Here is a 27,969-nt window from a genome sequence, read left to right as displayed (position 1 = left end):
AAGCACAAATATTGCAGAGTGTTGTAATTAGAGCACACTAAGGGAGCTTGGTGAGCAAACCATTTTTATTAGTATCATTAATTTGCTAGTTGTAGGAGGAAAAAATATTAAATGTGCTTTTTAATGTTTTAACTGCCTTCAGATATATTGCTGTAGGTACATAGAAATGACAGAATGAACAGAGACTAGAGCTAAGAGGGAGCTGGAAGCCATCTCAAGAGGTCATTTTAACCCATTTTTTTACTCCAAAGCAGAATCAGCTATACCCAAAGCATCCCTGATGGGCATTTGTTTTACCTGTTCTTCAAGAATTTCAGTGAAAAGATAGCTCTGTTTCCCACAGAAAACTTCTCCAGCCCTTCATTAACCTTACTGTTAGAAAATTTCCCTTACTTCCTAACCCATTACCTCCTGTCCTATCCACCAGGTGCACAGAGAGATTAAGCCCTTATTCTTTGCAGGATGTTTTTGCATTCCATGATATGTTTTCCTGACATCTTTTCTCAAAGGTGGATAGTTCCTTTTTTCCTTTATTTTTCCTTAATTTCCCCCCCGATTGGGTCACATTTTTTAGATCTTTGGCGTTCTGATTCTCATCAGTCTTCTCAGACCAAATGATCTGTACTTGTAACAAAATCCCATGCCTGAAACCAGACTCAGTATCCCTTCTGAATAGAAGGGTTATTTCAGTGTCATAGATCATTGTTCATACACCTAAGGGCAACATTAGAGTCTGGGAACTTTTTTGATTTCCATAATATGCCGCAATTGATTAAAATTCACTTTTCACCCATTGCGGTCTTAAGAACATTTCTTGCAGAGTGAACACTTGTCCAGTTGTTCTCTGTCCTGTCTGAAGTGGAGTATTCCTGCCTGCCTGAACTATCTTGCACTTGAGCTTATTGAATGATATCTTTTTAATTCCAGACTCATTTTCCTTTTTGCAAAGATCACGTTGTATTCTGTTAGTGTTTTCTGGAGTGCTGCAGCTCGGCTTTATGTTGCCTGTAAATTTAGTAAGTGCTCTCTATTCCATCACTGGGTCTATGAATGGAAGCACAGACTGCAGGATAGTACCAGACTCTCAGAAACCACACTTGAGACATCATCCAGTATGACAGAGGACTACTAATCAGAATTCACTAGGATAGATCTGTAATAATACATGAACATTGCTTAATAATTAGTCAGAGTATGTGGTGAGCCCACCTCTCAAGGTAACTCTGAAATAGATTCATTTCTCAAACTGAATCTGAACCAAAACTATTGTTAAACAGTCATTGGTTATCCTCAAACTAAACTGATTCAAACTGTTGATTTTTTCCTGAATTGGAGATGAACCTTAACTGTTCTGGGCAGCTTTGTGGATCTCAAACTGGAATTAAACAGAAAGGTTTCAGCTGCAAATGGATCCAAACTGACACTTAAGTTAAAGAACATTGCTTTAATTCCCTTCTTACAATAGTATAATATGCACTGCATTTCCTTAGCTTGCCCATGAAAACGCAAGGAGACACTGACAAAAGCCTGTCCTACATCAAGGCAAGCTACAGAACATAGAGGTACGGAGATGGCAGCATTTGCTGCAGCCAAAGACTGGGAAGAGCCCAAGCTCCTCAGCCACCCTCTTACCTAAACACACTTTGTCTCCATTTAAACCCCAGCTGCTCCTGTTTCCCCATCCACAGAAAGGGCGAAGAAGAGACATTTCTTCCTTGAGCATGTTTTGGTGCTTAAGTGAACTCACAGTCTGAAGTTTGTACCTGCCCAGGTTTTGTGTTAGAGTACCCTGCTTCATCTGTCACCACCACCGCAAAATTGTATTGAAAGAGCAAGAGCAAGTACAGCACCCGGTGTTTTTAAGTTCTTCCTAAAAGCAAGCATAAATATGTAAGGAAGATAATTCTGCTGCCATTACGCTACTTTAAATCATGGATAAGGTTTGACATTGGCGAAGCAAAGCAGAGAGTGAAAATTGCCTCTTCTTTAGTAGCAGAAAATATGTCAAGCTCTCTTTTGAGATATCATTTTTACATGCATGGATAACTAAGCTCCAAGTGGTGGTCTTCAAGCTGCTGGAGAAAGTATATAGGGCATGTTTCCAGTCAATGTTACTGAAGACAAAACACGCCCCTGAGCCTTTCAAACTTTCTGACCTGACAGCCGTCGGCTTCTTGAATGCGATCGAGGGAAGGGGCTGTGTAGCACAGTACGCCTCTCCCATCTGCTAGTTCTTATCGTGTTGTTGAAACATAGAAGGGGCAGACTTAGAGGATCACTTAAAGGAGTTAGACAAGTTTGAGTGTCAGGATTGTGACTGAAATGGGTATTTTTAATGCTTGTATCAGAACTGTCATTTTTTCTTTTTCCATAATTTTAGTAACTATTCTACACTTGCCACAACTGGCAGATTGTTTACAATTCATTACCTAAGCTTTTATCTGATTAATTTTATTCTTATTTTTAATCCTCCATTCTCTTCCTCCTTCCCTCAGGTTCAGACAGAGCTAACTTTTCTCATGGGAGATTAGCAAACTGGTCCAGAAAAACTAAAAGTAACCCTGAATGCTAATCCATCTGTTAAAACAGACCAAATCTGAAACTGCTAGGTGGTTTCAGGGCATTTAAATGTTTAGAGGGAGCTCAGCTATGTAGAGGACATTTTTACCAACACAGCACTGGCAGTCTTAGTGGATGTGATTCATCTGGGGAATAATCTTAGAAAAAATGAGGCAAATCTAAGCTCTAAAAGTCTTTAGGATGTGCCCAAGAAGCCTTCTGCTTCAAAAATTGTTGCCGTCATGAGAATGGCACTTGCTAGAATGGAAACCCTTCCTAAGAAGAAAAGAAAAAACAGCCAGAAGGGCCAAACCCCGGGCAGATTTCCCCTCTGATGGAGGCTCCTGGAAGTTTAAAGGGACTTCATTGTTGCTTGTTCCATTTTACCTGGAACGTGTTTAGGCACTAGGGAGGGTCAAATCTGACCTGAGGTTTTTTTAACTTGAGGGTGCAAAATCTGAGGTGAACAACATCTTTACCTGCGCTAAATCGGAGTATCTTCGTAAGAGTTCATGGCTGCTGCTCTCTCCCTTGCATAGTCTCTGCTAGTAAGAAAAAATATTCTCACCCAGGGACTCTGCATAACATCTCACTTCTGCAGCAAAGCACAGAGGGGCAGCTGCCTCTGCAGAGGGGCAGGAAGGTTTCCCTTCACTTACAGGCACAGCACACAGAATGAACAAACCCCACCTCTTTTTTCAGCACCATTAGCTGCATACCCCCCAGTAAGTAATGCTAATTTATACAGGGCTGCCTAATGAAATCAATGTCCATGCAATGATCTTATGCTTTACAGCTGCTGCTAAAGGCTATTTGACCATACTTTCCAAAGGTCAGTGCACAAAATCATAGCTGAAAGAAAAAGGCACTGGAGTAATTTGCTCTGTCCAATAAGGATTGTGGTGACCTTCCTTTTAAGACGGTTTTAACCTGGTTATTGGTGATATGCCTTAAGTTATCCTTAAGGAGAGGTGCCTTTTCTGTGATGCAGGTGAAGAATTCCAGCCCTGTTGCATGATGTTTTTACAACCTCAAGTGGTGTCTCTTTTTCAGATCACTTAGGTTAAAACAAATGGCTCCTTCTTTACAGAAAATAAATATACCGCAGCAATGACAATAAAAATAAGCTGCTGTGTGTGCTGGGGGAGGCTGCTGCTGGAGGAAGCTGTGTCACTGAGCAACCAGCCCTCAGCAGGAGCCCCAGAGCCTGGGCTGGGAGCTACACCCAAACCCAAGTAGGAGTAAGTCTGCAACTAAGTGTAGATTAAGTTTTGATCATGACCTAGGGAAAAAGACATGTTTTTTATGAGGCATCACAGATGAAGTTCAGAAAAGATTATTTGGTAGCCCCCCAACTCTATTGGCTTGAGTATGCCGCAGCTGAGAGATATAATTACTAACTAAATGCATGGCAGCAGCACTACTGGTATTAAAGCCAAATGATTCACTGTTTTTTTTCCTTGCATGTGGCTAAAGAGTTAGTGCAACCTCTGCCTTGTTAGTCCTTTTGTCTCCACATGAGCTTAGACACCACAAATGTCTTGTCCCTAAAGCCTAATGATATATAAAGCTTGGATCTGAGTTGTTATAACCAATTTTTTTGCTTATCTGTATAGTTTACAGCATGGAGTCACCATGCTACTGTGTCTGTAGGAAGGCTACTTCTTGACTAGTAGCTTTTCTTTACGAAATGAGTCAGTGGTTTGGCTTTTGTGGGATACAGGTGTGATCTGTTGTTTTATGTTTGACAAACCTCTATAGGTAATGGAAACCACAAGTCACTTTCTGCCAAACAACGCAGCACTGTCTGAACTGGCCACTGAAGATATTTGTCTGTCTTTGCAGCCTATAGCAGGAATCCAGGCAGAGAGCTTGTTCTGCACCCTCATTTCTAGATGGGTAATATTAAAGGGAGATGAACCCAAACCTGTGCATAGAAGTTGTAGAAGTATGCAGACACCTAAAGATGTAGAGGATCTAAGTGATCTCGATGAACTGTTGAATTTTGACAATTCTTTTGTGCCTTTAGATGTCAAAGAACCCTTAGAAATCTGAATTCATTTTCTTGGAGGCTCATCTCCTCATCCATGAAATAGAAACATTCTTCTTTTCTTTGTACTCTTGTCGTATGTACTTAACTTTTCCATGTCAGGGGCTTCTTTTGAACTTGTGCAACTTTAAGTACATATTTCAGGCTTCTGGATGCTACCATAAGCCAAACTAATAAAAGAAGGTTTCATCACAAAGTCCATTGTAATTCTATGCTGTTCTTCAGCAGAAAGTCCTCACACTTCACAGAAAGTCCAAGGGGAGAATACTCTGTGGAGCATCTTCCATCCTGAACCACGTGGTGCTGGCCTCCTCTGATGAGGAGTGAGATGCTTGGGGATGTAGAGTACGAGGAAGCCTTCCAATGTGATTACTCAAGTCTGGAGATGAGCAGAGGGTAGCAGTATCTAGATCTGCGAGTATCGCTCCTTTCACTTGCATGGCCTTTTATTTGAACATAACCTATTCCTTGAAAGGAGAAAAAAAGCACTCTTGGAAAATAGGGTCTTTAAAGAAACTGGCTGATTATTTTAAAAGTCCACTTAGAATGGCTTACCCACAGACTTTTCACAACAGTTGCAACGTGATTATTCACAGTAGGTTGAGACCATCCCATCTGAGGCATATTTCTTAATACTGGCATCTGTACAGCCTTAATACTACCTGTATATAATGCATGGATAGGCACTGACACAGCCTGGATCTCAAAACCAGCCTCATTAGAAAGGGGTGGGAGGATTCACCTTCGAAATAAAATAGAATATTATGAGAGTTAGGAGTCTTTATATAAGAAAATGGAAAGATATTTTCCCAAGACAGAGAGACTGTATTATTAACGTGTCTAAATGCAGTATACATATGCCCAAAATATCCTATTTTATATTCACTTCCAAAACATCTTAATCCGATTGATGATTTCTAGCTTCTTGTATTCAAATCAGTTTGATATGTGAGCTGAGTGTCTTATAAAGGAAATGCTAGTCAAAAATACTGAAACTAATGTCTCTGGGTAGTTTCCATCCTCAAATCTCTCTTCATTCAAACCATAACCTTCCTGAAAGTCATTTTAGAGTGCCAATAACATCCTTCTTTTTCTTTTCTTTTTTTTTTTTCCTTTTTCAATGGAGGAAAATAATTTTAAGTTTGAGGAAAAATGCGAGAGAATATCTCTTTCTGTTTTGGTTTTTTTTTTCTTCTGTTTTTCTGTTTCTATTATCAACTACATGGATGTGTTAGCTACAGGCATGTTCACATAACTGAGAAACAAGAAAACATGCATGTTCTTTGGAAGATTAAGTTAAAGGCAGAATAAGAAGAGGGTGCCAAAAATTCTAATGGGACTTCTAGAGCAGGGTACAGGTGATGTAAATATCAAATATATGTTAAGAAAACAAAAGAAAAATTAAAAGTAGGAATAGTAAGGGAAGGCTAAGAAGAGAAGATAGAAACTGGATGAGTAAAGCTGTGGATACTGTATGCAAATATAATTGGAAAAATACTTTAATTCATACGCCCAAGTGCTCCATGTTAAAATTGTGCAGGCAACCCTAACAAGTATTTCCTGGCATTTTGATTGCTTTGACCTCACAATCTTTATGTGTGTGCATAGTTGAAACATGTATATTACATTATGTGCTAGTCCTACATAATGTGAAAAGAGGACTTTGAATAAAATAGACAATTACAATAAATGTATGTGGAAAACCTAGAAAATACACATTTTTTAAGGTACTATTTTTAAAAAAATAAACATGTAGCAAATGAGATTTTTCAACGGTGCCTGTCCCTTTTTCCTGGTTTGTGCAATGGACTCTCTTACATTCTCTTACTGTTTGACGTATCTTAGCTTTACCTTGACTGCTGCAAGTTTCAGAGAATTGTGCCTGAGGTAGATACCCTTCCTTTGCATCCTTTAGGTGGAAAAAGGGGGAGAGGAAAAAAAAAAAATTTGTTGGGACTGAAATCATCCAGTCAGAACTGATCTTTTCCACTCCTGTCTGCAACACAGTGGTCACTCCACAGGCTGGACTGTTCTTGGATCGCTCCCTCAGTCTTCTCACTTGTGAACAAGGGGTTGACTATTAGCTACAAATATTAAAATTTAAACACTATTTTCATTGAAAACAAACGTTGTCCAGATAAAAATAATATGTGGAAAAGTAGAATTGTGAAAGAAGTATGTAACTTATGATCTAACAATAAGAATTGGGACAGTTACATCTTTGTAAATCCCTGACAATGGCAGTTGCAACAAATTCCTTCTCTTTTCAGCACTGCCAATGATTATTCTGCTGAGCTAACATATCGAACATATATTTTTCTCTCCAGCTGGACATGTGTCAGATAATTTTCTGTCTTTTAAGAGGTTCATTTCAGGGGGCATTTAGCACACAATGGCTTTGTGTGAGACTAAGCACTTTAGAAGACGGAAGAGTTTAAAACAGAAGCTCTGCTTAGCTGCTCCCATCGCCTCTCTGCATGTCCACGCGTGGCTCCACTCCCTGCTGGGACAGGCTGCGTGTGCTTGAGCAGGGGCAGGGTGTGAAGGAGCGTTTCTCTGCCCAGCACAGCTCCCTGTAAGGTCTGCAAACGGTGGTGCCCCTGCTGCACCACAGCCGGCACCCCGCTCCCAAAAAGGAGGGTGAAATCCTGGACAGGTGCTCCAGCTGCTGAAACTTGTGGGGTTGCAGGGCAGTCAGGCGGTTCTGCAAAACGCAGCCTTCAAGGTCTTGCCGTCTTCACCACCTCACACAGAGCTGTTCTTCAGTAAGGCCTGGTGAGGGTATTTAATGATCATCGGTGTTGCCAGTCGGTGCAGCAGGCGTTTGAGTTTCCCTTTTCCCTGCTCTTCCTCACATTGTTTATACCAGCTCAAAGGGTATGCAGAATGTTGCAGGAGAAAAAGTCTTATCTTTTTACATGACGACAAGAACAGCAGGATCTAATGTCTGGAAAAAGGAAGGGTGAGATCTGAGAAAAAGTGATCTGACCAAGTTCTCACAGTGCAGAGCACAGGAATATTAGAAAGGCAGGAAACCTGTGGATGGAATGAAACACCTGACTGTCATTTTGCAAACACTAACAATCAAGCAAGTGGGCTGGGTGTTTTGGCAGTATTTGGGTCAAAAAGACCTGGAAAGATAAAAGCTGCTGCCAGATGACTCTGTTGTTCTACCCACTAACAGTTTCTCACTGACAACCATGAATAGAGCTTGTAATAAATACTGCTCTGAATGTATGAATCAGCTAGTGCTGAATCTTTTCTTCCAGGAAAACTCCCACGGGCTTTGGTCGCTTTCAGAATTTGACATTTGCTAATGAGAATCCTGGTCTGTGGAGTTTTCTTCTTCCTGGTGTTGGATACTTCAGTAGGACGCATGGATACCCAGCACCTTGCGGGAGAAGCCCCCCAGTTGTTCCCTCACCACCTGGGAAAAGTATCCCTATGTCGCAGGCAAGCGTAAGTGAGGCGTTGCCGTGGCAGGAAATAAATTTGTCGCTTTAGTCTTTTAACTTACACTCAGGCACCCTGTGAGGGTTTTCCTGCATGTCCAGGGGAGCCGAGTGCCTACTTGCTGCTGGCCAGGCATCTACTGACATTTTAAGGCAACTAGAGACGTTTGTAAATGTAGCCCATAGCTCCTGACCATTGAGGTTTTCTTCAGAGAGCTGCTGGCTGCTCTTAGCTCCTGGTGTGTTTGACTCAATGTGAAAGCACTGGGAATCCTCAAACGAGAGACATGTCAGTAATAATTCCAGGGGAAGTCTTAGAGTCTGACACTCTCCAACTTTGCAGAAGACTGCTCCAAACACTTAGCCATGCTTTTCAGGGCTTAGAGGGAACAGGAGGTGGTTAGGATTTGCTTTGCCTCTGCTTTTAACATTTGGCAAAAATGGTTCCCGCTGGGAACTGGAAGAAAGTTTAAACATACAGATTTCCAAACTGCAGAGCCTTCTCGTCTGCGTGTTTTGGAAGGACGCGGTTTCTGGGTTGTTTGGCTTTGGGGAGGGGGCAGGGGGGCGAGGGGGCTGAGGGAGGGAGTGCTTTTCTTCTGGTTTTCTTGCTGGTGTTGGTGATTTGCGAATGATTCATATATAGGGGAGCAGCAAAATCCCATAAAACCCCCATTCGTTGCATGAATGATTTGAGTCCCAGCTTTCAGGACACTTTCTGCTTCATCTATCCTGTTCCAAAAAAACCCCTTTATCCAAAGAAACTTGAACAAACAAAGCCTGTAACAAAAGCCTGCCAAAATCTTCTTGTGTGAAATTTCTCCAATTTTCTCTGCTGCTTCTGAGTTTGACAGCAAAAGGAGCAAGTCAAAGCAGAAGCGTGTCATAATCCTTTTATGCCTGCACTTCTCTGGCCCCTGCATGAATGAGGTTTGCACTGGGAAGCTGTGTCAGCACTGGGAAAAGCTGATGTGACTGCCGCTCATCTTTACCAAGCTTATTGTAAATTCTGTTAATAGCAACGTTAGTGTTTCAGATACTCATTGTAAACTCTCTCCACACTCTCCCTCTCCCATCCTAACTGGAGGGATCAGGTTTTCAGCTGGTGTAAACTGTTGTAGCGTCACTTTACTCCATCTGAAGATCTGATTCACAGGCACTGAGTGAAGGGTAAGAGAAAAAGTGTATCTCATAGTGCACTAGAGTATTCAGAAGTTGCTGATTTCAGCAATCTGGCTTATAGAAAGAGTTAACAGAAAGCAAATAACACAAGCCATTACAGTCACACAAACTAGGGAATCCTACCCTTTTTCAGACTCCAAACATGTTTAAAAAATGCAAACCCACTCTGCAAAGACAGTTGAATTTATTAAAAATGTCCTGTGCAATGATCTGTGCTGAGCTTGGCTCCAGGACCTAACTCTTGTGAAACACGTGTGGCAATTATTAAGCCTGTTGTATTAGCAGTTTTAAGCACAGAGTGTTTAACAAGATTGTTGCTGAGTTTTTGATTAGTATTTTTACAACTGCAATGTTTGGAAGTCTTGGCAGTAAGAAGTACTTTGATCAGTTGTTATTTTGCTGTCATCATACTAGAGATTATAAAATTGAATTAGAATAATGAGTATATTAATAGTCAAGAGACTAATTTAGTCAGGCTCTCCAAAAAAAAAAAAAAAAAATATCCAAGGAATTTACCTGTATTTCTTAAGGCTTTGTGAAGTGTCGTTCTGGGTTTATCCAGCCCCAAATATTCCTTCCTACAGGGATCAGCTCCAAATACTTAGGATGAATGTAAGAAACAGGGAACAGAGGGGGTGGTTTTTCCTTGGTGACCTAAGCCATCTTCTTTAGAATTGACAAATGCTAGATGTTGCATCACTTCCATCATGTTTAACACCACACCAACAGGCCTAACCCCAGGAGCTGCTTAGGCTGGTTTTCAAGTTCTTTTAAACTTTCACTCATCTCTACATCTTGCAATAATGAGTTTTGCAATTTACTTGTAAGCTGTGTAAAAGTAGTTTTATTTGCTTGCTCTTTCTAATAAAAACATTGGGGCACCTCTAGTTCTTATTTTCACTCAAAATAGCTTGTAATTACTGCTTGTCTGCTAGTTAAGATTGTGTAGACCTGTTTGGTGACTTCCTTCAGTCTTGCCGTTTCCAAAATGAGGAGATGCAGGCTGTACTCACATGGAATCTGTTCTGTATTTCTAATCACCCTTACCGTGACTTTAAAACTACACCGCACTGTTTCCAAATCGATTGAATTGGATTGTATTCAAGATGTGAGCATGCTGTGGATTTATAAACCGGTGCAGAGATATTTTCTGGTTTGTTCCCTGTACAATTCCTAATAACTTTTAACATTAGATTTGCCTTTATGATCATTGCAGAACATTGTGCTAGTATTTTCAGAGAACCATTCAAATATTTTCTGAACGATGATAGCTAATTTAGAAACCATCATCATTTATGCCTGCTTACATGGGAAGTTTCCCTTATGTATTACTCTGCATTTCATCAACATCTCAATTTCTTCTGCTGTTCTAGTGCCTAGGCAAATAAATTCATAAAAGTTAATACTTAGAAAAATTGTAATTTGGGAAATTAAAAAATGAAGAGTTAGTCTTTTCTCAGTCAAAATATTTCAGTCCAAAATTAAATATTAACTTTTTGATGAGATGGTATTAAGCTGACTCTTCTTTTTGTCACCACGATGCTTCTTGGCAATTACAACATAAGATCATTCATTCCTCTCTTCTTTTTCCCAGACACTGTTTCAGAGCTGGACAAGTTTTTCCATATCAACCAAGTTGTACCTGAGGGAATTTACAGGGAAAGATCTTCAGGTAAGTTGTGTTGGGTTTGCTCAAAATATAATGTATTCAGAAAAAAAAATACATTTGCCATTATGAGTTGTATACTTAGGAATATGCTTGTGTTTGTTGAAAAAATATCATATGATTTATATCAATCAACATTAAAGAACAGTCTAAATTCTGACTGTTAAATATTTTTAATGAGTCACTTAGCAGCAGCTCCAGAATACTGAAGTCTTATTCTGATGCTGAACTTAACAAGCTGTCAGCAACCCACTCAAAAACTGTAAAGTTAAACAGGTGCAGAACTGGCTTTCAAGACTTGTTCACTAGTTGTATTCTGCATCAAGCAACAGTAAACTTGAGGAATGGGCTGCCCAGTGCTCAGGCAGGAAAAAGTAGCAAAATAAATCAGAAACATTGTTTTCCCAGGATGGACTTACTCAACTGTAATAAGATTATTCACTTAATATTCCATTTTGAATATAGGTATATAGGTAGATTAATTTCATGCAATTGTATTATTCCACAAATTTTAATGAAGGTCTACTTATATGAGCAAATATATAGGATTAAGGAGTATTTTCGTAATTTCATCCTTAAATAAGTCTTGGAGCAAGGCTGAAGAGTGAATATTGTGAAATGTTTTCAAGATAGAACAGAACTGTTCTTTTCTCATTTCAAGACAGATAGAAAAGTTAAATGAAAATAAACAGATAATGGAAAAGTGCTACTTCCCTCCTGCTTTGGCTAATTGTTACTGTTGTCACCAATGACGTCCTAGTGTTGCTGGCAATTTAAACAATAATAAAAGCTACAGCCTTATGAATTCTTTCATAGTAGGCAACTATTCTCTATAGGGGCATAGATAATACGAGGAGTAAAAAAACTGCCTAAGATAAAGAGGTCCACAAAAAAGTAACATAGTACCTTATTTACTCTAGTAGTTTAATGGTGACACTAACAGTGTCATAGACTTTTACTATATTGACATAACGCTAGCTTCCCCATTCGTAGCTGCGTAACCAGACCACAGTCTATGTCTGTGTCAGTGTGCTCCCCACCAGCCTGACCTTTATCTCCTATAACCCTGCTCGAGCAATAAACAGCAGTTGTAATGGTGCGTCTGGTCATGATGGCTGCATCCAGCTCAAAGTGCATTCAGGAGACAGATAACAACACAATAGCCAAGGGCTAACTTGACCAATGCGCCCACCTAACCATAGTATTGGTCAATGTCTGACTCAAACTAAATTTGGAGAAACTAAAATGGGTGGTCGGTATGCGAATATGACTATGAGCCAATCATCTCACTCCCATAAATAGTGAGCAGCCCAAGAGTGCTTTGAGCTCTCCTGCACAGCAGCGGGCTGCACGACAGGTTGTCCCCTTGAGTAGGGATGCCTCTCAAGGTTACACCTGCTGCAGAGATCCCTTACTCTGCAGAGATCCCTTACTCCTCAATATTGAGAGATTCCTTGCTGCAACAGATCCTCAGTAACTGACAAATAGCTTGCTAAACTTTGTAAGCTTCACTGAGAACATATCTTAGCTTGATTGTGCACATATAATCCTTTAGACATAACCTGTTGACCAAGTCTGGGACTAGGACTGGATCCAGATGAACCTAGACTCTGAGTAGGAGTTTAGAAAGCACGGGGGTCCTATCTGAACATAGTGACTCAATGGGAGCGTCTCTTACTTACCTTGTCCTTCATGCAGTAAATATTCAAGTGTACCTTGCCATCAAACCTTATTAAACCAGTATCACATTTACTATTGAACTTTGTTCAATTGCTGTTTTATATCAATAAACATATTGCCACTTCTCTTTTACAAGTGATGTGCATCACTCCATCCGTGACGATATCCAGAACACCTGTATCTCTACTATATGGGTGGGCAGGGGGGAAACAACTAAAAAGAAGGGGGAAAGAAAAAGGGTTGCAGTAGTCCAGGTTTTTATTCATGGGACTGAAAAGCAAAAGAACTGAGCAATTTTATGAGCACTCTCATTTTTGTAAAATTGCTGCTGCATTCAGCACCGCAGCAGCTTTGATTTCACCCTCACACCTCTAGATGTCTGGGAAATTAGTAATGTGAACTGTGATGGAGCCATAGCTCTGTGCCAGTCAGGACACTATCAGTGGCATTTTAAGCTGAGTTTCCCTCTTCAGGAGGGCATTGCAAGGTCTAAGGAGTCTGGTCTTTGAAGGGCAGAGCAAAGGCAGGATGCAGACTGGGGTTTTGATTGGAGTGTGTCCCTGAAGTCAACTGCCATAAAGAAAAGGATAGATTCCTGTCTCCCTGCAAAGCGACCTGCTGGGAGGAATTTCCCATTTTATTTTAATTAACAAGTTAGAGATGAGGTTTAACAGTCTTTTACTGCATGCCCACAAAAATATACTTGCACATCTGCTAACCAGGCATTTGCCATGGTTACCATATGTAATATGGGACCTAGAAAAAAAAGAGGTTTTTTGAGCAACAGGTGAGTGTTCTGGCTTGAAATCCACCAACTTTTCTTGGTTTTGCTGCATCATATGCAAAAAGGGCTTTTACACTGATTGCCATACATTCAGTCTGTCAGATAACCACAAAACATTCTCCAGGTTTTTTATGGCCTTCCTGCTGGTTAATGAATGGATAGCATTTGAAGGGGCTGTCTAAAGTGCTGAAGTTACATCCAGTGTAAACGAATGTATATCCTACACCCAGACTGTCTCAATCCTTCACCTTTGAATTTGGCCTCACTGTTGGCCACTTAGCCTAGACCCAGCGATTTTCTGATTTTTTTCTCCAAAGCAGGACATATATCTGTCTGTGAGCACGTGAAGCTCATGTTTGTGTGCAGTGACTACATGCTAGACAGACCTGGATGATGTACCAACATGGGAACCCTGAAACCACACCATTCCCCATGCACAAAATGTCTTGTCTGGCCTTAGACTAAAAATATTCCAATGCTTTCAGCTGCATGACATGAACCATGCATGATATTCTACCAGATTTGCATCCAAACCTAAATGCAACGATGCCATTTGTTGTTTTTTTATCATTAATTTCTTCCCTGTTGAGATTTCACAGTTTCCATACTGTAGAACTTCAAATAAAATGGCTCAAGATATTTCAAATACTAATGGGAATATCTGATAGTATATTCATATGTGTATGAATGTAGAACAGATAAAATGAGTAAAAGACATGGTTCCAAGAAAATACAATTTTTCACTTTCAAACCCCAGCTGGCATGAAATATAGCATGTAGAAGTGCAGATGGTTCTGTTCAAGACCCTGGCTTAAGTGGTATGCAGAAATGGGGGCAATAAAAGTGATTATGCAATATCAGACCCATGGAAAACATGTATGGATGAACACAACATGTTGTGACAAAAATGGGCAAAGCGATTGGCACCAAAGAGCTGCATCTTAACTCCAGTAATTGTTAGGACACTGTGGACCGGCAATTCCCTGAGGACTGGAGGCCAGGAGTTGTGGGGGCTCTCCTGGAATGACAGGGCAGGACCTCACCACCCAGGGCCCATCCCACCACCCCGGCCAGGGAGCATGGCAGCCAAGGGAAACAGGGACAGCCCCAGTCCTGGGCGTTGGGCACCTGCTTGGAGATGGCGACTGCCCAAAGACAGGCTGGGATGTCAGCCTGTGGGTGGGGGTCAGAATTAGGCCCAGTGAGTGGAAGCTACATCGGGCACAGCCTCGGTATGTGCAAATACAAACTATTAAGAATATTACCATGCTTACAGGTACAGACTGAATAATGCTGTATTTCTGAGAGATGTTGCACAGCCTGCATCTTTCCCGATCTTCTGGAAGTGGTGGGTCGTGTGCTGTAGCCTTTAAAGAGGTGCTTGGTATCCGAGAGGTCCTAATTGCTATGACCGCAGAGAAGATTTGACCACTGGAAGATACCGTGCCATTAAAATGCATATTTAAGCCAATGTTCTGCTGTGAAAACAGGCTGTGCTGGATGTGGAAACATTCAGCTGGAGGCAGTCAGTGGTGGGATTCCCTTGGAACTGATCTTGTGACCACTCATTAATTATTAGTTTTGTAATAATCTCGTATACTACTGATATGTGCAGATAATGCATGGCTGAGCAGCATCAGCAGCAGAGGAAAGGGATGGAATTTCACTGAAAGAAAAATAAAAGATTAGCAACAGGTCTGAAATAATTGAAATGGGCTACTAATGCAAAGCGCAAGGGGCAAGCAGGAAATTCTCCCATAAACTCAGGGCCATTCTTTGGAAATGAGAAATATATTTGTATAAAGATAGCAATTTTTAGAATTTCTGTCAATAATCAATGTGATATGAGCATAAAAAAAAGCAAATATCAGCCTCTAGCGCAGGAGGTAAGGTGTTTTCAAAGGGGAGAGGGGATTGTTCACACTACTTTGCAAGGCAGCTAGCAGGCTGTAGCTGGGTGCCTGTGTACAGGTGCGGTCGGTCAGGTAAAGGGAGGAGACATGGAAGTGGGAACAGCCACAGGGAAAGGAGGATTGGAGCAATCACGAATGTAACTTGTGAGAGAAGACTAGGAAGGAGGGTGTTTCCTAGGTTGGCAAAACAAATGCTGAGAGACAACATGGTTGCTCTCAAAGAATACGTCAGTAATTGAACACTAAATGGTAAGGAATGGAACTTGTTAGTACATGATGGATAGAATTTTTTTCAGTGCTTATATTTTTCTTGTGAGCCTATGAACAATGCACTTACTAGTACTAGACATAAGAACAAGCCATTTTCCTGGGAGACTGAAAGTCCAAGTTGAATCGTGTTTAAAGATTGAACGACATAAGATGCCTTTGCTATGAAATCAGCTGTAGGTAATGGTGAGGTCTAACTGTTGCTTTTGGCTCTGCTAATATGCCAGGAATGAGATCTGTTTTCAGAGCTGTCAGAGAAGTCTCACAGACTGCCAAAGAGAGAAGTAGATTATAGTCTACCCCACAAGTACCATAGGTACTTGAGCAGAAACGAGTTTCAGTGCATCTCTCCTAATGTGTGAAGTGCAAGAAGTACAAACTCTGTACACAGACATGCTTTGGCAACCTGTAGTGCTGGCGGTGGGATAACTGGGGCATGGAACTTTCTTTCAGAGAAAACTCCTCAGTTTCTTATGGAGCTTTCCTCCCTACGGTGTTATATATTTATATGCTCACACACTCACACAGCCTTTCTGGAGCTGCAGAGCTGATCATCAGAGGACATTTCAAACTCTACTACCAGCACCCGGGTGAATTTCATGTGCCCTTCAAACAGCCTCATTTGGTTGTTTTTAGCTCCTTCAGATACACACTTATCTTGAGTCAGGAATGAAAGAAGAGCAAGTCAAATACAAATAGAAAGGAATAAAATACAGTTAAAAAAACTTTTAAGAATTGAAAAGTAAGTTGTGTTTGAGATTGAGATATGTTCATCTTTCTGAAGAAACCCTCCTCCCATGCTTACTATAAGCATTTATGTTCATGCAGTGATTAGAGTCTAACTTCATTAGAAAACTAATTTGTACCTCACTGTACGCAGTTCTTGATGATTGCTTAGAAATTGCTGCTATAGAAGATCTGTTTTTAAAATCTCCAGTGAGGGAGCAGGGGCACTGTGAAGGAGCTACCTTCAAGGACTAGGACATTTTAGGTTTTCAAAGACATAAAGCATAAGCCAGCTCACAGCTCACAGGCCAGATCTCATTCTCTGGGAGGTGTTCAGGCAACATGTGCTAACCGAGTGGTTTAATATCTTCTCTTGAGCTTGCTGGGCATAGCACTAGCCAGGTGCTGTGACTGCTACAGCTATGGAAGAGGTGAGGGAGATAGGGATACAGTTCCCTAAATGGCTGAAGTTATGTCCATTTGTACTTACCTCAACATAGCCACTGGCAAGGTGTCACGGTTCGGTTCATCTATGTGCACAGTCAAGCAAGACCTTGCGAATTGTGAAGAAGAGTCTAAAGAGAGGGGAGGTGGGCGTTACCTCTGAACAACTTACAAGGAAAAGGAAACAAGAGGTGTTTAACACAACACTGTCATTGCAGCCATGTAGAAAGAGGCAGAGGACCTAGACTATAAGGTCCTCAGAGAGCTATTTGAAGTTCTGTACTCCAAGAGAGGTTACTGGATGTTTAATAGCATTTTACACCCTAGACTTTTGAAACAGGACTATAGAGTGCAAACTAGAACCAGCCATGTCACTTTTTTTTTTTTTTTTCCCATATAATATGAAACAAAGTTTTATGATCATGTGATTTTTTGTTATTTTTTTTCCTTTTTGGAGGTTTTGGGGTTATTGCTGTTTTTGTTATTGGTTTGGGGTTTTTTTTGGGGGGTGGGGTGTTATATTTTAGTGACTATCAGCAGGCAGAGACTTCTACCCTGAGAAAAACAAACTCTCCTACTTTACTGTCTGTTACAATAAGAAACATGAACATAGGTTCAAATTTTCAAAACCAACTGAAGAATGGGAGCTTTTGCTTTTGGTGTTGCCCCCCCTAAAGCATCTTAAAGTGGTATACATTTTCAGTATATGCTGGTTAGCTATCCTATGAAAAACAGGTCTTCTGAAAATGTAATCCCTCATGTTTCATTTGGAAGAGGTGATGATCTAATTTCTAGCTATAATGTTCATGAAATATGAACTGCCTGTGTATGTCAAGGGAGAAATTAAAGAAAAGACAAAGCTCATTAATAGATTTGATCAAAAGAGAGGAAAGTTTTCATTGAAGGAGAATTTTTTGATTAAATTCCTGTCATATGTATTTAGTTTGTAGTATAGTATGATCTAGTTTAATATAGTATAAGCTAGCAGAATTATTCATCCATTATGAAACAACCATTCTTTCAGGATCAGGGAATTTTTCTAATTGTTTTGGAACAAATAAGCAGAAAGAGGAGAAAATAATAGAACATTACAGGTGATGTTATAGCCCACTGGTGGCAAAATATTGTGTCACAACCAATCAGAAGCTGACATCACAATCTGGAGTGATGTAACTTCATGCTGGGACCAAACTTAAAACTTTTCAAGCTCCAAGTGAAATCAAAAGAAAATATATCAGGAAAATATCTTCAAAAGGGTTATTTACCATTATGTCTTTGACAGGCTGTATCATCCTCCTAGCCTAGGGAAATTTTTAGATCAAACAGCTTCAAATACATTCAGAAAGACAGTATGTGGTATAAAATTTTAGAATAAAAATTTATGAAAGTTAATATTGTGTGTCATTCTTGTTTGCATAACAGACTTAAAATATGCACCGTCCCAGTATACAAATTCTACCTTTTGAAATTTCAGAGTTGTAACACAATCTGATTCCTCCTTCTTTCCTTCCTAGAGCTCAGAGCATTGGCAAATGAAGAGCAGATAATTCCATTAGCTACATACACATGCACAAAATGAAAGATGCCAAAGCATTCATACGGTGAGGTGCTATGCACCAGGTCTGGAGCTGTGGGTATAACTCTGTGGCTTTCCACTAGCTCCCTGTGTGACTTTGGGCAAATCACTCCTGTGCCTCTAACTTCAAAAATGACTTTGCAGTATTGCTTTGGAAAGAGCTTTAGACATAATTAACACATAAGAGCATGTTTTTACATACTGGGTATCAAACCAGACTCTTCTCTTCTAGGACCTTTTTGAATATATTGGAATCAATAAAAAGTCATACAGATGCATCTGAGGTCCTATATATTCCAGGAAATAGCCAAAGTCAGGGACTTGGTTAGCATCTCTTGCTACGGTTTGCAGCAACGGTTAATTACTGATCATGAGTATGGACGTTATTGCAGGTTTTCCTTGCCCATACTTCTGTCCAAACGGGGCTTACTCATTCAGCCAAGTGGGCAGCTCACCTGTTTTCTTGTTGGCGGAGGTAAGTGCTGTGAGGCAAACACGGCATCGTAATGGTCACGCTTTCCTCTCGAATGAAGAGGATCCAAATGTTGCCAGAATTTCCTGGGTGAAGAAGTCAGTGAAACCTTGATTGCTCTCAGACAAGAGGAAGCTCCACCACATGTTTAACTGAAGTGGTGCTCCTTTGATTTCTAAGGCAGCTCTCAAGACACCTTGGCTGAAGTACATGAGCTGTTGTTTCAAGGGAAAGGTCCCACTGCAATGCTGAGTGGGAGGTTAAGAGAGGGCACTCACATTTTCCTCCAGCCATCTCCTCCAGCTGGTTTTGTTTTGCACATAGCTGCTTTATAAATAAAGCAAGCCTCACAAATAAAATCTGTTTTTCCTCAAAACAGCCCTACCTAAGGGTGAGGGTTATGTCAGGTGCCTCTGGTTTTACCTACTGGTTGGGTAGGGCTATGTCCCAAGCACAGAAAGAACACGCAGACGTGGGAAGAAGCTAAAAGGATACACACAGCAGCCAATATAGATCCTTGAAAGTAAATAAAGGAACTTACTGTTTGGCTTAGATCATCATCCAAATGTGAGTGATACTAGGGAAAAATTTATATATAAACTGCTTATATTTGCAGACATTTTTACTCCAGAATTAAAGCTTAGTTTCTGTCTCCTTTTCTTGCTTTAGATTACAGTACTTCCAAAGAAGGAAGGAAGGAAGAAAAAAAGACAGACAGTCAGACAGACATTATCATATTGTCCAAGTGTTTATAAAGACAGTTATAGTGGTATCAGTATAGACATGTGTTGTTATAGCTTTCCTACATTGACAAGCCCTTGAAGGCACAGGAAATTCATCCTTTTATGTTTTCAGGAAAAAGAATTAGCTAGAAAGTTAAAGACAAGAAGTGTTTTCCTGTCATATTTATATACTCCTTCTCCAGTCTTTTGAGGAACTCTGAATTTAAACAAATTCAGGAGAATTATCAAGATAGCCAGAGTCCTTGCAGTAACAAAATACTTGGATAATAATAAATGACACAGTTATATAGTTCACCAAAGGTCTACTGATGCTTTTCAGACCATACAGATCTTACTACTTTCTTTGCTCAGCCTGTTTATTACAATGAAGACACCATCGGGAACATTATAGCAATAATTTGTCAGTTAAGGCAAGAAACTTGGGAGAAGGATGGGAGGAAAGAATCTCTCTCAATCTGGTAGAGGAAATCTGGGCTAAAAGTCTGTTTCACCCACTTGGAATTAGGTCACAGTAACCTGAAAAGAAAAGAGGTTATTCAGACTTATTGAAAGATACAGTGGGGGCCAGAGGTCCCCCCACTTCACATATGGCATACCTTACAAAGGACAAGAGGTGGCAACGGGGTAAATAGGATCCATAATATGAAAAAGAAATAGGCAGCTGATGGACCTGTATGGAACTTAAAAAAAGCATCAAATTACAGTGAAAAAAAAAATTAAAAATAATCTCTAAAAGGCATGAGATTCAGTTATTTTTTATTTAATTATTAAAATGTGCAGTGTCTGTCAGTTTCTTTTCTAACATGGGTGAATATTGAAATGTAGCAATATCTGATAAATCCCCTGCAAAATATATCAAGAAATATTTGAACAGTTAGTCTTTATATTCTTGTTATAGTTATAGTTATAGTCTTTAACTCCTATAAAGTCACAGTGGGACAAAGTAGTGGTTGAGTTTTCCATAAAAACAAAATTAATATCACAGAAGTGGTTTTGCCATATTTTATGTGAAGTTCCTAGCAAAATCATTGCTTCTTTTGGGCATCCTTCTTGTAAGACAGGAGTCTCCAAAGCTGCAGAGGGAGCAATGTCTACTCCATGAGTGGCTTGAAGTTCTCTGTGTGCAGCTGACATCTCTGTGAAACTAAAGAATAGAAGAACCAGCAGGTATCACTCCAGGACCATTATTATATGGACCTGGGATATTAAATTTCAGTCTACCCACTGCCTTGGGTTTTCTGCAAATGGTACTTGAAGCTATGTGATGAGAATATAGCAACATCGCATGCCCAAAAGGGAGTGTGATGTAAAATGAGGAAACTGATGGGACTCGTGGAAATAAGTGTGGGAAACAATCCCAGCCCATACAGCAGAATGCTTCTAATATTGTTAGGAGCTCATGTTGGAGGGCATTGCATAATTTCCTTTTGAGTACTGAAAGAATTAAAAGTAAGACTGTAGTTCACCACCCCCAGATGGTACTATATTCTTGGAGGATAGCAAACGTGGTGCCTGAATTTAGGGGTGGATAAAAGTGATCCAGGAATGATGGACTGTTAATCTGAGCTCAACAGTGTGAAAAATTCTAAGAATAATTTTAAAATGTGAAGATAATTAAATATGAGTACAAACATGGAAATGGGAGAAAATATGATATAGGGTTGAAAAAAGCAGATTGTGACATATTAACCTAATCTCATTTTTCTTAAAGTAATTAGTTTTCTAAAGAAAGAAAGAAAATATTGTAGAACTAAATAGTTTGGATCAAAGTAAAACATTTGTTAAGGAGTCACAAGTAAACTGGAGAAGACAAGAATTCAGTACAAAACTTGAGCTTGGCAAGAACTGGTCAAAACGGAGGCAACAGTATGTGATCCGTAAAAGAGAATTGTCAAGCTGGAAGGAGGTTACCAGAAAGCTCGTCAGAAATCTGTCTTCATGCCAGTCTTAAAGACTTTCACCCCAAAAGTTGGTTTTGAGTAACTATATTTGGCTAATTAGTTAACCAGTGTTCAAATAAACCTCAGCAGGAAGAGGAAAGTGGGTGAGCTGGCAGACTGAAGTAATGGAAACAGAACTTCACTTCAAGGTGCAGACTCATTCACAGCACGGACAAAAGAAACAACAAAATTTCTGCAAACGGGCCAGATTTCATTCCATGAAAGGGGCAAGAAACCAAAAACCATTTCATGCATTAGTGAATCACAGGATAAATACATCACAATTAGTCACAGTCACATCACATCATGTCAATCATGATTGTACGGGTGTGGGGTACGACTGTGAAACAGCAAATGCGTACCAGGAAAAATATTTCCAGTAAATATCAGCAAGCGTTAGTCCGTCACAGCTCTGCCAGGCTCTTGTGTACAGTGCCTCGCATGGTTCTGCTTGTTCATGTTCACGGAGGCCGTAGTCAAACCGGAGGAGGTGCAGACTGACAGCATGATTGAAACAGGGTCAGTGTCTCATCCCAGAGCGTATAAAAACACAACACTGGGCAGTGCCGCTATTTCAGAGCGCCCTTCATCTCCCAGCTGAGGTTCTGCACCTTAAACCACCCTCCTTGTTTGCTTCCTTCAAGCACCGTGCTCTCATTGCCGTCAGTGAGCGCCTGCGTGAGGGAGGGGGCGAGGATATTCAGATGTCCGTCAACAGATGTTGGAAATGGGCCCGAATGGTAAGCCCAAATCAAACGCTGGGGAAAGTCTGAAATACCCATGATGAAACTAGACATTTTATTGGAGTGCCTCACGTATTAGCTGCATCATATCCAAACCCTGTCCCAAAGAGCACACTTGCATAGCCAGGCAAAGGTGAAGTCAAGAACGCCAATGATAATGTCAAGGACTTGGCACACAGCAATACCCAAGGGGCCACTGGGCGCCTTCCGTCTCTCACACCTGCTCTTTGTTAAGCATAATTGGTTGATTAACTGTCTCCCTCGCTCACCTGGATGCCAGGAGCTCTGGGTGGGATCTGAAGTGTTTCATGTGAATAACTGAAAAGGGCAGTGGAGTTTAAGATGTTGTAAATGTAGCTCAGGCTTAAATCTGGCTTGTCCCAGTTTTCCCATCCTTACACGATACGTGAGAAAAGAGGTACAGAGAAGGTCTACGTCTGAGTCAATAGAGTGGGTATTTGAGATTTACTTATTAAAGGTTTTAGATGAGGCAGCTATTCTGAGCCAGCTGTTTTCTCCCTGGAATGGCAGTGTCTGCCCAGCCCCTCAAGGTTATTTCTCTGTTTGCTGCAAAAGTCCACCAAATTCCATCTTCCACTGAGTGCTGGGGTGCTGACAGCTCTCATCAGCTTAGCCATGGGGCTGCTAGCATGTTAGCATACGAAGTATCTCCCTCGTATGACGATTCCTCAAAGCAGAGATAACTGCAGTCACTCACAGCAAGGAGAAGCTTTTGCTGATCAGACTGATTTAGTGGTGGAGACAAGCTATTGTTTTTCATACCCCCGGATAATTACAATAAGCTGCCTGGGCAAGCAGCCAAGATGGAGTTTACATAGAGGATGGATTCCCCCTGAGTCTGCCCTTTTAAAACATCATGTTTTGTTGGACGATTGGGCTCGTCATAGCATCTCAGTCCTTCGAAGCCTGTCTGGGAGGGGAAGGGGAAACTTAACAGTGGGCAAAAGGCATAGGAGTCCTCCTTAAGGAGGTATCAGACAGGTGAGTGTGAATTCTGGGTCCGGTATTTACATGCAAGGAGGAACCTTTCTGTGTGTACCCTCAACTGGTGCCACTCTTTTTCCAAGAGATGCGAGGGGCTTACGTCAAGGCTGATTTCAGTGAGGGCTGCCAGCTGAAATGAAAGAGCGGGATCCCTTCCAGTCCTGACCAGTTCACTTTGTGTGATGGAGGAGCTAGATTAGCCGGCATAGCTGCTCTGGGGAAATAGCTGCCTGTATACATTTGAAAACCCACTGGTCATTGTGTCACGCTTATTTCTGGGGTACTTAAATGCTGCCTATGAGCAACTTCTGAGGAACCTGAGGGATGCAGCTAATTTCCAGCAAATTACACAGTTTGTCACCAAAAAATGTTGGGATAGGTGGGGGGGTGAAAAAGAGATCGTAGTTAAGTGTATCAAGAACTTCTATTGTACTACATGTGTCTCAAACAGCGATTCCCAGACCTTTTCAGCTGTAAGTTTACTTAACAGCATCTATTAACTTTACTACTATAAACAAGTAAATAAATAAAGCCTTTGAACAAGGAAGTTCATGTCAGGCTTATGTCTTCTAGCATGGTAAACAATGTGCTACCATTTCTGGGTTTGAGATAGATGGTTATTCACTTTCTATTCCTGTACCTCTAATGTAAAACCAGATTAGAGTCTTTCTGAAATATGTCCCTCTTTCTTGTGTTCCACTCTTCATATTATTAGAAGTACCGATATAAATGATTTATAATGTAATACTAGTTTCCAAAATGCTTTTGCACTTGGAACCATAACCTCAGAAGGTTGCACCGTTGTATTGCAGTGGGTTTAATGTGCAACTACTACTTCTAAAATATTGCTAGACCTCTACCTTGCATAAACAGATGCTGCAAATCCATAACGATTATGTGCAAGTGACTGGTTAGAAACTATGAGAAAAATGCATGCACTCTCCTGAATTCTTCAACATATAGTGAGGAAGAGAGAAGAAAATCCTTACTAATTATTTATTTAAAAATTTCAACAGTACCTATGAAGATGAAAGGACATTTTATTCTGTCTAGCACAGTGCCTATGATTTTAGTAGTTCACTTGGTTTTGCCATCTGTTGTTGCAAGTTTTGATTAGATCTGAGCCAAGATTTTCAATTAAAAAGGAGGCTATATATGTCTTTACATAAAAATGGTGTGAAATCAGTGGTTTCAAGTACTTCAGATATAAGACCCCCAGAAAATCTGTAGTGTCCTCTAGGTTTGTTATAAGTGGTGAGACATGATCTAAGGTTTACTCAGTGCTAGAAGAAAATACATGGGCATTTTAAGATAGCTGAGCAAATAGGTGGCTTAACAATGAGTGAATGTTTTTTTCTGAAAACACTGCAGAGGCATACTGCTACATTTCAGTTAGATAGGCAGCCCTTGTTACACAGCACATGAAGCATTACAGTTTTGAACCCTTCAGTTACAATATTTTAAGTATTTTTAATTACATACTGTAATTGTTAGGGGGGAGATGCAGGGTCCTACTCCAGTAACCAGCTGCATTATCACCTCTAAACACTTGTATGACTCAGAAAGTCCTTTTAGATGTCCTCTTGTGACTGGTAGTTCAGCAATTCCTTACAGATATTTTAATGGACAGGATGTGGCCCTCACTGTTTCTTTATCCAGCCTATATTATTGCACTCTCTGGTGTCCATAAATCCCTTCTCTTGTGGAAAAAATAAAAAGAGAACCTGCTCTGGGTTGAATCTGGCTGTTTCTCTAATAGCACCCAGAAAAAATGTTCACTGAAAACTTTGTTCCACTGGAACAGTATAGGAATTACTCACCTGGTTAGACCTTCATTTCTACGTCTGTTTGCCTTGTTTGTAAAATAGCTGTAGATGGGCTTTGGAGTGGTGTTATTCTGCTGTGTCTATAACAAATTGTGAGTTGGTCTCCGCTCATCTCACTCCTCGCTTCTCACAGGCTGAGCACCGATGGCGTAAGTGCTGCCTCCTTTTTGATCCAGCCTTCTTGTTACTCAGCAGCCCTTACCTGTTATCTCAACAACACATTTTTTAAACTTGTAGCAAATGTATTGAATGTCATTCCTCAGATATCATTTTCCCCCATATCTGAGCAGAAAATGTACTGCCTTTCTGCCTTGCTTTAGATCCATTTGATCTGTTATGTATGATTAACCCATAATATGGTTGAGGATGCAGTCCTCATGGGAGAAATGCAAAGAAAGTGAAATCATAAATGTTCTCTGTGTGTAGGCACAACGCATACAGGGAAAGATATTATACACACAGAATGGGAGATTATCTTTCCTCTACTTTCATGTATTCAGACTTTGCCTAAATACAGAGGCTGCTTCATTCACTGTACTGGACTCTGATCACAGCTGGAACGCTACCACAGGTATGCGTGATTGTCATAAAATAAGTATTACCACACAATTAGGGCTTCATTATGTTGAAGGAGAAAGTATCACCAGAAGGGAAATATGGCACAATTATTTTGCCAGCCTTTAGTTCAGATATGTTTGTTGTTTTGATTTGACTGATTATCTGAATTGTTCCAGTTTTACCTTAGTTTTATGGAAAATAAATTGCTTTGGGGGCTGTACACTGCATATGGATTCCTAGGTAAAGAGGACACTGATGTATCAGGCTTTTCCTTTGAAAAGATCCTTCTTGAATGATAGAAATCACCCTCTGCTTATAGAAGACGCACCTTAGGTGCTCCCCCTTTTTTGCAACAAACCTTTGTAGTTTGATATGTTTCTTGCAGCCTCAGCATTTTCAGGAAATGCCCTTTTTGACTTCCTACAGAGTCCCTGGGACTGGAATCTCTGGAAAATGCCTTTTTCTCTCAGAATTCAGCAAGCCTAAAATGTTTTTTTGCCAAATTGCCAATTGAATTGCCAAATAAGAGCAGATGATTAAAATGCTGTGTGCATGGAGGTGCAGGTAAAACACCAAACTCTGGGAATTTACAGTGATGAGATCAGCCCCCCTCTCTCTCTTTCTCTGTTCTTCTCTTACCAGTTTTCCTCTTTGTCATCCTGATTTCTCACTTCCTCTGAACCCCCAATTTTTTCCTCTCTGTCTTCCTAAATATAATTTTATATTTAAGGTAAATATTCTAACTGTTGGATAAAGCATCAGCCCTCTGGAGTGGCTCTGGCACCTTGGGAAGACTTGTCAGATACTTTGTGGAACAAGAGACACTCAATTACTGTGTCTTCAGCACTGCTGTTGCAACACAATAAAAGAAGAAGACAGAATAAATGAAAGGGATGGTTTGGGCATCAAGACACAAAGTACACTGTTGGGGGGCTGAACTTGAAAAGGATGCTTTACATGGAGCAGCAGTTCCTTGCTCAGCAGAAAGGATGCTTCATATGGTGGAGCATTTCCTTGCCCAGCAGTGTTCTCTGTCTCTAGCAGCTGGAGCTCATGGCAATGATAGCCAGCTCTCCTTGTTCCCTTCCTGGGAGGGGTAGTAGGGTGGGGAGATCAGGGTTACTGCTTCTGGTCATGTCTCCTGGGCTTGGGTCCAAGACCCGGTTCTCATAGTGTGCGTCCACAAGCAAGTCCGTCCTGCTGCACCCCATCTCCTACAAGAGATTTGTGATTCTCCCTGCCATGTTTGCAGCCATTTGGAATGACCTCTCCATTCTTCCCATTGCCCACACCTCTTTTCTCTTCCTTGCTGTTACTCATTAGGTACTCACAATCATTTCCATCTCCAAAGGCTTTCTGGTTCCATTTTCTCTTCGGTACCTTCATTCCATTTCTGCACGTTGCTTTCTCCCGCCCATTTATCTACCGCTGGTTCCCAGATTGCACCCTAGTTAACCAGGCTCTTTCTGGCTGCGTGAGCTCTGTAGATCACTGCTTGCTCTCCTTTTCCCTACTCAGGCTGGTGCTCATTTTCTTTAGGATATTTTATGCCACTCTGTCTGTGTGCTGCCGCTCTGAAGTGGGAATAAGTGTAATTGATGCAGAAAGAGATTTTCAAGGCACAAATGGTAGCCAGATATCTGACTCTTGATGACTCTTAATGGCAGCTGGGTGCCTGATTGGTGTTTATGCCTTTGAACATGTCCCCCACACTTTTTAGATTGTAAAACACTCTCAAGAATCACTGAGAATCAGATGTGCAATTGGAGTTTCTTTTGACTTCCCAGGATGAACTTTCTCTAGGGCTAGCAAATAAATGCTCTGCTCTGTTTTTGTTACCTTTCTTCTTTGAGGCCAAAACCAGAAGCCAACTGAGTTTGTGGATATGTACCCACATAAGAAAAAAGTAAAACTAAATTAGGGTTTTGGATTTGAAGCAAGGAGCTGTTGATCTGTGTGGAGTTTAGTGCATGATTTGTCTCCTTTTCTGTTATCAGTCAGTACACTTTGTATAATTCACCATTTCAGGACAGAAAGAGCAGTAACCGTTTGTAATTGTGGTTGCATACCCATGCTAGCAAATGTCCTGCTCTAATGATGCTAGAAACATTAGTGGAAGTCTCCTATATAGAGAAGAAATTACTGAAAAGATCAGATCTCAGACTTCAGCCTATTTACATTTCAGTTGTTTTCTTTTAATTTCTTTTCATTCCCCATATCCACTTTGAGCAGATACCAAAGCCACCTTGTGTCCCATCTCATCTGTCATAGCACTAGATCTGTTAGAGGAAGGTTACTTTACAGAGAGACCAAGCGGCCAGAGAAGCAAGAAGTTCAAAATGAGGAGACGGTGTTCTCATTTGAATCTGGAGATACTCAGTTC

Source organism: Phaethon aethereus, assembly GCF_964289735.1.
Source record: "Phaethon aethereus genome assembly, chromosome: 3".
Taxonomy (NCBI): domain Eukaryota; kingdom Metazoa; phylum Chordata; class Aves; order Phaethontiformes; family Phaethontidae; genus Phaethon; species Phaethon aethereus.
The sequence above is the reverse complement of the archived record's forward strand: the minus strand, read 5'-3'. Positions refer to the sequence as shown.